This window comes from Phoenix dactylifera, chromosome 11, assembly GCF_009389715.1.
Source record: "Phoenix dactylifera cultivar Barhee BC4 chromosome 11, palm_55x_up_171113_PBpolish2nd_filt_p, whole genome shotgun sequence".
Lineage (NCBI taxonomy): Eukaryota > Viridiplantae > Streptophyta > Magnoliopsida > Arecales > Arecaceae > Phoenix > Phoenix dactylifera.
Window position 1 is genome coordinate 17,607,884 of NC_052402.1, and position 13,582 is coordinate 17,621,465.

Genomic DNA, 13,582 nt, shown 5'->3' on the forward strand with positions numbered 1-13,582 from the left:
GTGTGGTAATCAGGGAATAGAAGAAGGTTGTCTTTTTATCTGTTAAAGCATTCTCCTTTCTTATCTCTTCTATCCTCTCTTTTTGTGAGTGTCCGGTGGGCGAGCCTACCTACCACTAGAAAATTAGGGAATGTGGGTCGACTAAAAATGACTAGCTTGAGTATAGCCTGCACATCGAGCGTGGATGCTTCGCACACAGAAGATGTCCTGCCTGTCATATCGGTGAAATTTCGATGATCACTGGATACCCCGATTAGGATGCGGCCAACTGTGGGGAGCTCCTAATATGCAAGCTCGACGGTATGGTGCTGGGTGCACCTAGTGTCCGCTCTCGATCCACCATGTATTGGCATCGTGATGTATTTTAATTAGTTGAATCTTTTGGTGGGCTACAGCCAATTTAGAGACGTATCAATTAGCAAGACCCTTGGATCATAGATTAAAAAAGGTAAAAAAAAATTCAACCAGGGAACGAATGTCGAATATGTGAAGGAAAATGAGTGTACCTTTTTTTATTTCGAGAAGTTGCGAGGCCTTGACAATTTTAAATAAGAAAGATGTCACTTTCTCTTCACCGCTCAATCATCCTCCATATGAGTGATTTGACGTAAGTCTAAAAGAAAATGTCCCCAAGAAAAGTAGAAGAGGGATTGCCTCAAGCAAGACAAACCAATCCAAATCAATGCCTTTCCACTTATCATGGCATAAACAAAGGAAGAGCTTCATATATCTTCTTGCTTATTATGAGATGACAAAAGGAGTACATGAATATACCACATTTGGAGCACGTGAAGGAGGAGATACAAAATCATCTAGAAATGCCTGCATGTTTGAGAACGTGAATCAGAGTCCTCTCACCATATTTTTAAAAGCACAAGCGTAGGCAGCTGAATATACCTGAGTTGAGACCACTTAGTTGATCAAGACAGCCAGAGAAAATTGGAGCTCTCATATTGCATCGTCTGCATCTTTTAGAGTGATGTGTTTTACCTATGAGTCCTTACCTTCTTGTTTCCTCAAGATCAACTTCAACGGCAGTATTTTGGATGGTGGTGCAAAGAGAGGAGTAGGGTTCATGATCTGCAATTAGGGACCATGCTTGTTGGCAACTGGAGGGTGCCATATCTACGACATCACAATACCCATGGTAGAGTTGAGAGGAGCATAGAAAAGCCTGATCTTTGCTGTCACTATGCTTAGAGCCATCGATGTAGTGTTGGAGGGGGACACAAAGACGGTGATCAGCTAGTTACTGGAGGGTGCTGCTATTCAAGATGATCGACATCCAGTGTTGGTGGATCAAAGGAGACTAGCATCCACATTACGGTCATTTAGTGCAATGCATATTTATAGGGAGGTCAATAGTGCTATGGACTAGGTTACTACACATATAGCCAATCACACGAGGCCGGTTCTTTGGGACTCTTCCATGTTGGTCCTAGAACTACAACAGGATTTACTATACTCTGATGCATCGAGTTGTATATACAAAAGGGCTGTGTAACCTGGCCACCTCACCAAAAAAGAAAAATAGGCTTTCTGGTCCTAAAAGGAGAGAGTTTGATCCTTCAAGAAGTTTTTGGTGTTTTACTCTCTCCAAATGATCCGATGACTGGCCAACACAAATTTTTGAATTTGACCATGCTTGGCTATAAGCTTAGGAAGACTAATCGAAGTAGTTCAACAGTTTATATTTCATTTAATAAAGTCTTCTAGCTACCAATCCATTAGTCATAGTGACAAATCATAATTAACTCCATAGAGGTCTTATATATTCAAGCTTTTCTAATTACGACTAAGAGACCATAATCATATATGTTTATCTTTTTGAGAGAAAGGGAAACAAGATCCATTTATAAATATCTAGGCCCAAATACTTGGGAATGCAACTAACTGAAACTCAAACCTAAAAATCCTTGGTCACTAAGCAATGAAATATGACCACAGCCTCCGTTCACCAACCATACATATCTGTCCATGTTTATACCTAATTATTGCATGGCCAAGCATCGTAGAGCTAAACATCATGTAGCACTTAAAATTGAGGTCATTTGAGATTTACCACATTTCATTAGGTCCATGACAAATGCTTGCATTAACACAAAAGCTTGTTATCTATATATGGAGGCTAGTTTCCATGTTACGTGTATGATATGTTCAGCTGTTACTCGAAATAGGTAGCATCGATGGGTTCTTGAATTAAATTTGACAACTCCATGCAATTGTAAACACACATTGTCGCACATTAGGGGAATGAAATCAGGTCATATAATAGTAGGCTTAGCCATTCTACTTGGCTCCTGTCTATGCGCTAAAGGTGTTCCAACTAGGAGTAATAGGTTGCCAAACCATTTATTTATTAAATTTCCTTAGGATTATCATTAGGAAAATCATTTAATCATTTACTGCATAATTGTGGCATCGCTTGTTGTCATGCCTAGAATCCAACACCCGAGTCTGAACACGTAACACGATCGCACACTCTCTAGGGAGGAGCCCTAGAGAATATAGTAGGCTTAAAAAATTTATTACAACCTCAATATTTGTAAACAATAATGACCTCAATTCATAATGAATAATAAAATTGATCCAATTACAGAATTAATCATCCAACTAATATCAGTGATGCTCTATCTATTAATCCCTTCCACCTGTGATCTCAACTATAGCCAAATACTACGCAACCTACAATCCGTAAAGGCTATCCCACACATAAGCTCCTATATGCTATCCCACACGTAAGCCCATAAATGCTATTCCAATATCCTCAATCTATAGATTCAATGTTATGGTATTATACCCCCCTTCGGCCTCCGGCCTCGTCCCCCTCGGGGGGAGTTGTTTGTTCCGAAAGACAGAATTAAGACAGATGCAGATTAAACTAAAGATATTAAACATAACAAAATTTCGTTCTTGTAGATTAGATAATTTTATTCTGATTGAGTTTTTTTTTATAAGGGAAAAAAAAAGATAAGACCTATTGTTTGTTACCTTTCTTTCATAAGCAAAAGACGTCAAAATATACCATCAAGATAGATAACCATCTATGAGTTTTTTGGTTTCATCGCTTGTTGTTTCGTATGGTTCAATAATACCGCTTATCCTAGTACATGGACAACTGTGTGGACTGATGGACTTACCAGTCTTGATCGTTACAAAGGACGATGCTACCACATCGAAACCGTTGTAGGGGAGGAAAATCAATATATTGCTTATGTAGCTTATCCTTTAGACCTTTTTGAAGAAGGTTCTGTTACTAACATGTTTACTTCCATTGTGGGTAATGTATTTGGTTTCAAAGCCCTACGAGCTCTACGTCTGGAGGATCTGCGAATTCCCACTTCTTATTCCAAAACTTTCCAAGGCCCGCCTCGTGGTGGCTATCCTCTGCATAAACTCATAGAGGCTATCCCGTGACAAGGTTAGTCCAAATTATATCTTATTTGTCTAATTTATATGTTACTCTTATCAAACTAGTTACCATTTATACAATAATTTTTTTCTCAAATTCAATGTATCTTTGTTCACATAATCATGTTCTCAATATTTGATACGTATAATAACCATATAAATATATTTGTATTAGCAAATATATAAAATATATCATCACATGCCAAACCAAATTTATCAATATAAATCTTATAATGCAAATCCAGTGGTACAAACCAAAAAACTCTACCGAAGACTGATTAAACACAATGATCACTGACTCGCTTCACAGTCTATGAGCTGGGATGCAGAGTACCCCAATCAAAATCTTCTTGCGCAGATGACTCTGTCTCTACAAAATCAAACTCTATTATCAAAAAAAGTCATACAGTGAACTAATAACTTAGATCGCCAACCGGCGTCCGCTAGGAGTCCATCACTAGACCCCTCGAATCCCTATTACCACCTACTTGAATCAACTAGAGAGACACTAAGAGAGAGAAAGAGGAAGAAAGAAGAGAGAAAAACTAGAGAGAGAAATAGAGAGAGGAGAGAAGATAAGAGGGAAGTTGAGAGAAATCCTCTCTCTCTCTCCTCTCTTCACGATCGACCCATCTCCTTTCTCCCTTTTCACTTGTAGGTCCAACGGGGTGGCAGGTATGGTAGCCTGGCTCCCACTCGGCGGCAGTCACGGGCGGCGCATCCCTAGCCAAACCGGCAGCTGGCGGCGACATATAAGGAAGATGAAGACTAAAACATGGGTACCTTATTTTGGATGAAATTCTAGCGATTGTCGGCTCAATCAAAGCAAACAAAGGCTAAAACATGGGTAGAAGAAAGAGAAGAAGATGAAGGACCCTTACATGAGCCCGACAAGGCATTCCAACGACCTTTTTCAGCGGAAATCAAGGGAGAAACTCAGAAACAAAACTCAAAATTGCTGGCTAGATCCTAGATTTATCGTGGATGGCTTTTAACAAAAGAGGAGGATTAAATAGAGGAAGTTCTCGAGTTCTAGCTGGTGTTGGGATAGCCTTAGGACTCACGGAGTCCGACGAAATTGAAGGAGAAAGAAGATTCTAGTTGGGAGTCTTCTCCTCCACCCTATCGTGAGGCCTAGATAAGGTTCAGAAGCAAAATCTACCACATAGAAAAATCGAGTCGCAGGCCAAACATCAGGAAACCATAACTTGGTCACACGATGCCCGATTGAAATGATTTTTTTTTAAAAAAATGGATATCTTTTCAAGATCTACAACTTTGGGCCAACCTCTTGAATCGAGTAGAAATTCCATCGTTTAGGTTCCAAAATGAGCCAGTCAAATCAAAAGTTTTCTTTTAGGGTAAGACTTTGACTGGGCGTAGCTCTCTATATGAGAAGAATCAGGTGGAGCGACAAAAGACAGTTAATATAAAAGTCGAGATATACCTTCTCGAGATTTTTAGCTTTTTCAAAAAAAATTCTACTATTGATGTCTATTTTAGAAAAAAGAGCCCTACTAGGTTTAAAAAGAGGGATCTGATCCAAATTGTGTTAGGGTAAACCTCATATCATAAATAGAGGTTATGTACCTCATTGTTTTTAATCATCAATGAAAAAAATAGGACTTAAAGCCTTACTTTCGAAATTCTTCCATCTTCTTCTCGTTTTCTTTTGAGAGATTCGAGTTGAGTGGGTTGAAGAAAATATTCTTCTTCCCAATCGGATCAACTATGAAGCTACATGATAGGCATGATGGTTAAAAAATTTCATATCTAGCCCAAAGGTTGTCGATTTTATTGCCAAGCCATTAAGAATTTTTTATGATAATTCGACTACAGTTTTCTACTCTAAAAATAACAAAAGTGGAAGCTAAAGTAAGCACATCGATATAAAATATTTAGTTGTCAGAGAAAATATTAAAAAGTAAGAAGTGGCCATTAAGCACATAAATACCGAGTTAATGAATGCTAATCCTATCACTAAAGGTTTGCTAGCTAAGTTTTTTAGGGATCATTTATGCCATATGGGGCTTGTTGGCTCATTTTGAGTCATTGCTTTTAGTTCTCTAACTATTACGCATGTTTAAACATATTTGGTTAATTAATGGCATGATGTCTATTGTGCATATTAAACAATTTGTCATGTACAAAATCGTGATCCATTTGGATCAATAAAGTTGGACCCTAAATGATTTATAAGAAAATCATTCATAAAATATCATGAGGTACTCAATTAGAAAATATCATACATTGTAATACATGGAAGAAAGTGCTCATCTAGAGAGCATGGCCATCATGATTCGTGTATAGTTTCTATTTTGATAGCAATTACATAACTAGCTAATTAGTTAAGTTGTAATAAAGTGATTGTGACCATCCTATTATGTTAACTATCACTTACAAGGATTGTCTGACTACGTCATGTGGGCTAACTAAGAGAATGTTGGCCACATCTCTGCAAGATGTAATTGGCCCACATACGTATGGCTTAGTTGTAAGATAATTACAGGTGGTAGGTAACTACCTACTATCTCTAGTTTTGGCTAAGATAGTTTTTGTGATGGAAGGAATGCCACGCCTTGAACCCAGCACCCGTGTCTGGCATACGACACAACCATACACTCCCTAGGGCAGAGCCCTAAAGAATATGCAAGGCCTAAAAATATTATGTAACTTTAATATCCGTAATTAACAATGATCTCAATTTATATCAAACAATAAAGGTGGTCTAATTACAAAATTTAATCATTCAACTAGTATCATTCTCTCCACCTGTCATATACTATGCAACCCGCAACACTGAAAAAGAGAAAGCGGAAGCAATTGTAAGCTTTACAGCCCAGTAAGAATCTTCACACATCTACACCAATATAATAATAATATAAGTTTGAAAACTACAAGAAAATGTTGCACATATCATGAAATCACAAACTAGCTATCAATAATACTCGAATAATCAATATAAATACGTACATCAAATATCAATAGAAATCCATCCACTCAAGAGTGATATATCATATAATATTTCATAAATCTTCATTAGTGTTTTCAATGCGTTTCATTCCATTTTTTAAAAAAACTTAACAAGATCAATTATTTTTTCGACTTTGGGCTAAATCCCGGTTACGTTTTCGACCCGTGACGGACAATCATAGTATCATATTTTCAGTTTGTGACGGAACAACCAGTACTTTTATATTTTCAGCCTGTGATGGGGCAATCAATAGTATCACATTTCCAGCCTGTGATGGGACAACAGTAGTTTCATATTTTCAGTCTATGATGAGGTAATAATACTATCACATTTCCAACCTGTGATGGGGCAACCAGTAGTTTCACATTTCCAACCTGTGATGGGGCAATTAATAGTATAGCCTGTAATGGGGCAATCAACAGTATCACATTTCTATCATGTGATGGGGCAATCAATAATAACGAGATAGTTGTACCAAAAAAAAAATAACGAGATAAGCCCAAAGTCCTTATTTTTTTAATCAGTTCACATCCACACATCAATTCCTTTTTAATTTTATTCCGGCTTAGACTTGTTGGGAATTATATCCTAAATGTCAATCGTCAGCATGTTGATGATTGAATTTTGTAAATGAATTGACAAATCAATAAAGTTTTTTTTTTGGCATTATTCATCATTTTACATCTTCAAATGAACTCTTATATGATGAAGTTCTTAGGACTTATTAATGATAAAGGAGGATTTATCTTCGAGTCCTTAAACTAGTTCGCGACCAAATGATATGTTGTTACAAGGATGACAGCATTATCGAGATTAGGTCATTGTGTGACACATACATTGGTTGTCCTCTTAACCAAGGAGTGTGAAGACACTGGTATGCCACACAGGTGAAGTGTAGGAGTACATTTCACTGAACGTGACCAATTTCGGAATGCTCTACTGTCAAGAGATGTTCCGAGTAGATATGGGTATAAGTTTGGCCCTCTGACCTGAGACCGCAACATGTGACTAGCAAGCAACTCATTGTACTTTGGTACCGGACTACCTGAATTTCTAATTCAGTGACGGAAGGTCACTGGGTGCAGTCAAGTACTTGCGTAGTCAGTTGTGAGTCGAGATGGAATTGACCCCTCCTGAAAACAGGAGATAATGTCTTGTGATTAATTTAGCAAAACATTGGCCAGGATAATCTCAGTGAGGAGTCACGGGATATCTAAAGTTAATCACATAATAGATGTACTAATTATAGGGTTGACAGTAAGCACTAAGTCATCCTGGCATTAGGAGTCAAAGGGATTGAATTATACAGTAACCATAGTTCAGGGTTCTAGAATATTTGCTTCGCATATATTCGGCCTATCCGGACGTCAGGTACCATTGCTAAATGGTCACATCGATTAGTGTAGGAAGTCGTTCCTATACTACCGGCTTAGGTTCGAACCTATGAGGTCACACGTATAGAAGATTCCTGATTGATCAAGAAGGCTGATGAATGATTAAGAATCATTCAGGAGTAATTTGGTCAATTCGATAGGCAAATTATCTTATAAAATAATTAAAGTAATTATCGGAGGATTAATTAGTAATTAGATTGCTAATGAACTCAATTGGATTGAGTAATTAGACTAAAGATGAGCCAAATTGAATTAGATTCAATTCTGGGCTCAATCAGGGTTTTTGACCTGATTGGATTAGGTCTGAATCAAGAGGACTTAGGTTGACCAAATTAAATTAGATTAAATTTGTGCTTAATTAGAGATTGACCAAATTGGATTAGGTTCAACCCATGGTAATTGGATCATTCTAATTGTTAGGATTTAATTAAATTAAATGGGTTTGATCTGAAACTGTTCGGATCTTGAAATCCACTTGTCACATATCCATGCATGGCGCCATAAATTGATTTTTAATATGATTAAAAATTAATTTAATTTATTTAATGGTGCCATGGGATACTTGGCAACATTAGTGACCTCTTTCATCATTAGATGGGTCGAAATGGAGAGATAAATTCATGAAAAAAATTGGATAAGATCAAATTCTCTCTCTTCATGGCATATGTCATCCTTATCTTTATCTCACTTCTAATTAAGGTTGAATTTCGAATTTAATCACCACAAAATCACCACATGACCCTCTAATCTGATTGGGGGCATGGGAATTTCGAAATTGAAAGAGGGAAGTGGCAACATGATGAATGGTTTAGATTAAATCAAGCTTCATCATGTAATGGCACATGAACTTGAATTTTGAATTCAAAATTCAAAACCCCACAAAATCCTCCACAAATATGGGATGGTTGGCATGAAGTTAGAGGGGATAGCAACATTAAAAGGACCTCCATCAGCTGGTGGTCGAATTCAAGAAAAAAAGAGAGAAAAAGAAGAAAAAAAGGGGAAAAGAAAAGAGAGGAACCCTAGTTCATGCATGGAAAAATTCTGCATTCAATCTAGCTGACTTCTTCCTCCTTTAAGTCCATCGTACCATTGGTGTTAGGGGTCCCTGATAAGAATCTTTAGATCAGATCTAAGTTCTCTTCAATCCCTATAAACCTTTCCTCCAAGTTCTTCCAAGAAGGCGGATCAAAAGTTGATAGCGTTGGAAAGATCAAATTTCAGCTTCAAGAAATTCTGCGCAAGCTAGCACTTCCGCAAGATTGGATCTCTTCAGAAACTTCGCGTGTACTTCTCGTAGAGGCTATTCGTGTGTGTGGCTACGAAGTCAAGGATCAGATCCACAACTTTCATCCATTATAAAAGGTATTAATCTAGCATTAATCATTTATTACGGTGTCAAGATCTAGGTCCGATTTTTCGAGGTTTTACCCTCTTTTGGGGCTCCTCACGGAGATATCTCCAGAATCCATTTGATGGATATTCGGAGATTAATTGGAATAGAGTTCTTAAGTTTCAGATCTGATAGTTAATCATGCATGAAAGTTTTAGCATAATTGTTTAAACGATTCCGGCATAATCCTATGTGTTCTTAAGGTGTTGCTTTCTAGATTTGATCTTGTAAGCATGCATGAATTAAATTGTTTGATTCGATTTTTTCGCTGCATTTTTGAAACTTAAAAAGAACTATGTATGGCTTGATCCCCCTTATGAAGGGGTACGTAGGCAACCCGATCAGGTTCAGCCATGGTTTTCAAAAAAAAAAAAAATCAGCATGCTAAACACCGAAGAACCTAGGATTCACTTTCAAGACTAACCACGGTCACATTTTTGGCCTGTGATAGGAAAACCAATATAACATGGTTAGTCTAGTGCCACATCTATTAGTTTGATTATGCAAGTGTAAGTTGTGCTCATATATACACCCATCATACTATCTATCATAAGCAAATAATATCAAAATATGATTTAATACCAAAACCATCATTAAAACATTCCGATCATAGCATATCATGCATATATAAATACAAAAATATTTATATTATGCAAGCTGGTGTACAAGAATTCTTACCTCTTTGCTGACAACCCAGACAAGCTAATCACCTGCCCATATCGTGATTGACCAATCGGGGTGTATAGAACTCTTCTCAACGTCCTCTTGTCTAAAGAATTGTTTTTCTACCGAACTAAATTAATATAAAAAATTATCCGAGGTATCCGACAATCTAGAATTCTTTATTGATCCACTAAAAGGCTCCACCATCACGTAGCAACTCAGGATTAACCAGCAACCCTCACAACTAATGATCTCTCTAGATCGAGCTAGAGAGAGAAAGTACCCATAGGAAGAAAGAGAAACTAGAGTATAAGATCTTGTTGGGCTTTTTTCTGTCCGGAAGACTTAGGCTCTATTTGGGGGAGCTTTTGGAGGGCCAAAAAGCACTTTCTGGCCCTCCAAAAGCTTTAAGATAAAAAAGAGTATTTGGCAAAAATTTTGAAAAGGTGTTTTAGCTTTTCCAGAAAGCTGAAAACAGTTTTTAGGAGAATCTACATTTTGAAGCTTTCTGAAAAAGTACTTTTAGGCCACGTCGGGAAGCTATTTTTTTTATCAAAATATTTCCATTTAAAAGTCCATTTTTTCTCCCAAAATACTCCAACCTGCTGCCTCTTCCTCTCCCACCCATCCCCTCCCTACCCCGCTTCAATGCCCACCCTCAAGGCCCTCTCCCCCGCCGCTGCCCCCGACGCCCTTTGCCTCTTCTCCCTCCTCTGTCGCTCCCTCTCCCCCGACCGCCTCTCCTTCGCCCTCCTCCTCAAAGCCACCTCTCTCTCTGCTGCTCTCGGCCGCTCCGTCCACTCCGTCCATGCCCTCACCCTCATCTCCGGCTTTACCGCCCACCCTCCCGTCGTTTCGCCGCCAGCTTCGATCGGCCCTCCCGAGAGCTTGATTGCCCCTTCCATGACCGCGCGGGTGAAGTGGGGCAAGGGAAGAAAAAAGGAGAGAGGAAGAGAAGAAAGAAAAAAAGGAGAGAGGGGAGAAGCTTCGGGAAGGAAGAAAAAGAAAGAAGAGAAGGAAAAGAAAAGAAAAAGACGAAAAGAAAAAAAAGAAAAGAAAAAGAAAGAAAAGAATAAATAAATAAATAAATAAAAATAAATATTTGTACTTGTTTAACTAATTTTATGACCTAGATAGAAAATTTGTTAGAGAGATAAATAATCATCAAAAGGGTGAAAAATTAATTTATACTAATAATTATAATATTTTATACATTTATTATTGTATTATACTATCAATATAATATTATATTTATTATACCATAATTCATTGATATGCAATGTTAAATAATTTAATATTATATTAAATTATTATGCTATAGTATACAATATTATATTACTATATTATAATAATATTATATTACATTATAATAATATTATACTATATTATATATTTATGTATTAATATATATTATATTTATTATGCTCTGTTGTATAATACTATGCAATGTCCTTTATGGTCATTTTGTTGTACCGAAAGTACTTTCTCAATTTGTTTACCAAACACATATTAAAATGGCACAACACTTTAGAAATGTAATTACTAAACAACAAACAGCTTTTTAAAAACTCTACTTCAGAAATCTCTATTTTCAACAGCTCTACTTCCAAAAGCTCTACTGCCAATAGCTTCCCCAAACAAGGCCTTATCCCCATTCAAAACCAAGGTTGACTGTGAAAATAGATTCGTACAGAAAGTATATAAGGCCAGTTAAATGACAACACCCAATTGTTCGAGTTGGTCAGCACAACGTAATCTAATTCATCTGATCAAGAATCATATATCAAATCAAGAGAATAAATCAGGGGTTATCAATTATGGGTCCAATAGTGACTGACAACAGTCGGGTGCAGGATGGACATGGTCGACTAGGTAGCAGTGTTGGACGATCCAGGTCAGTCTGCTCTGGCCAATCAAACCAATCAAATCACGAAACATGAATCAGACTATGGTTCAAATAACATAATAGGGATTTATGATGATTGAATCCAGTCGCAACGACACTGGTCCAGGACCCTCTATTGGGGTCGACATGGGTCTACAATAAAAACATTTGGGACCCTCCTGCTAGGTCCATAGAACCATAAGAAGAGAGAGAAATAAAGAAAGAGAAATTAAGAGAGAGAAATAATCCAACTAGAGAGAAAAAAGAGAGAAGACAGAGAGAAGTTCCAAAAATTTGAGACCTCTCATACGGTCATATAACTCGAAACTCTTCCTACAACTACATAACGCTGAATAAAATCAATACTGACTCGACCTCTAGATCACAATACTGCCCGAAACCCTTCTAAGGGTCAGCCCGACTTCACAGAGTACCTAGTCCCGCCAGTAGTCCACTAAAATATATAGAGAGAGAACAAGAACAGAAAGAAAGAGTGATAAAGAGAGGAACAGGAATAGAAACCAAGAGAGAGAAACTAGAGAGAGAAATCAAGAGGGATAGGAGAGAGAAACTCTATGTTTTCTCTCTTCACGATTGGCCTTCTCCTTCTCCCTTCTCCCTCATAGGTCTAAGGGGCGGCGGCCATGGTAGCCCGGTCCCCACTCGATGGCGGTGTCACGACCCCCGCCCCGTTCCCGGCGGGCCGCCGCGACGGTCCTAGGGTGCGGGTAGGCATAAGGCCACCAGCCACCGCGTAGAACCCTACTACCTATCAATCATCAATAAATCTTGAAAAAATTTGGCATGATGCATGCACAAAATGATCACTTTTCCTATAGTGACCTGTCAGGATTATCTCAATACATACAACACACTACCTGTCAGAGCAGCAATCACATAATCTGTCACATAATAAACCTGGACAATATATAGCAATACATTATCACAGGCACACAATTGATCTGCACACATATATATATACCTGCTTCCCAATCCATCCATGGTCAAACCCATATCCACAACAGGATCTATGACTGTAACTATGCACTATATACAATAGAAGGTTTATAATACACCAAAAGATATAAACCTCTATCTACATTATACTATACTATACTATGGAGCGGCACAGCTAGCAGGCAATCTCTAACCCTGCTCTTCTCTATACAATACCTGCCCTGCAATCAAAAACACCAAACTGGGGAGTGAGTATATAAATACTCAGTGAGTGGAGTAGAGAGTACTATGCACATGAGACAGAATATAATCATGGCTCGAGATGAAATCTCAAGATCAATAACAAGATGAACATGAACTCAACATAAAGAATATGGAGTAAATCATCAATATTACCACAATCAATATCAACTCATCTGAAGCATATATGGAATAATCAAGTCAACATATATGCTACTCATGAATATGTTCAACAGGTCATAGTACTGAATCATATAAATCAGGTGTCAATAGGCTGAATCATCAACAAGACAGCTATCGGAAGGTGGGTTTTACGCCCCAGGCGAACCAGCAACAACTCTCTACCGTCATATGCATACATCGAATATGACACCACACCAATATGTAAATCATCACTAGACAGCTGTCACATGCATATGCAGGATAAGACACCATACCGATAACATAAATGCTAGACAGCTGTCGGGAGGTGGGTTTTACGCCCCAGGCGAACCAGCAACAACTCCCTACTGTCACATGCATATGCAGGATAAGACACCATACCGATAACATAAATGCTAGACAGCTATCGGGAGGTGGGTTTTACGCCCCAGGCGAACCAGCAACAACTCCCTACTGTCACATGCATATGCAGGATAAGACACCACACTGATCATATAAATGCT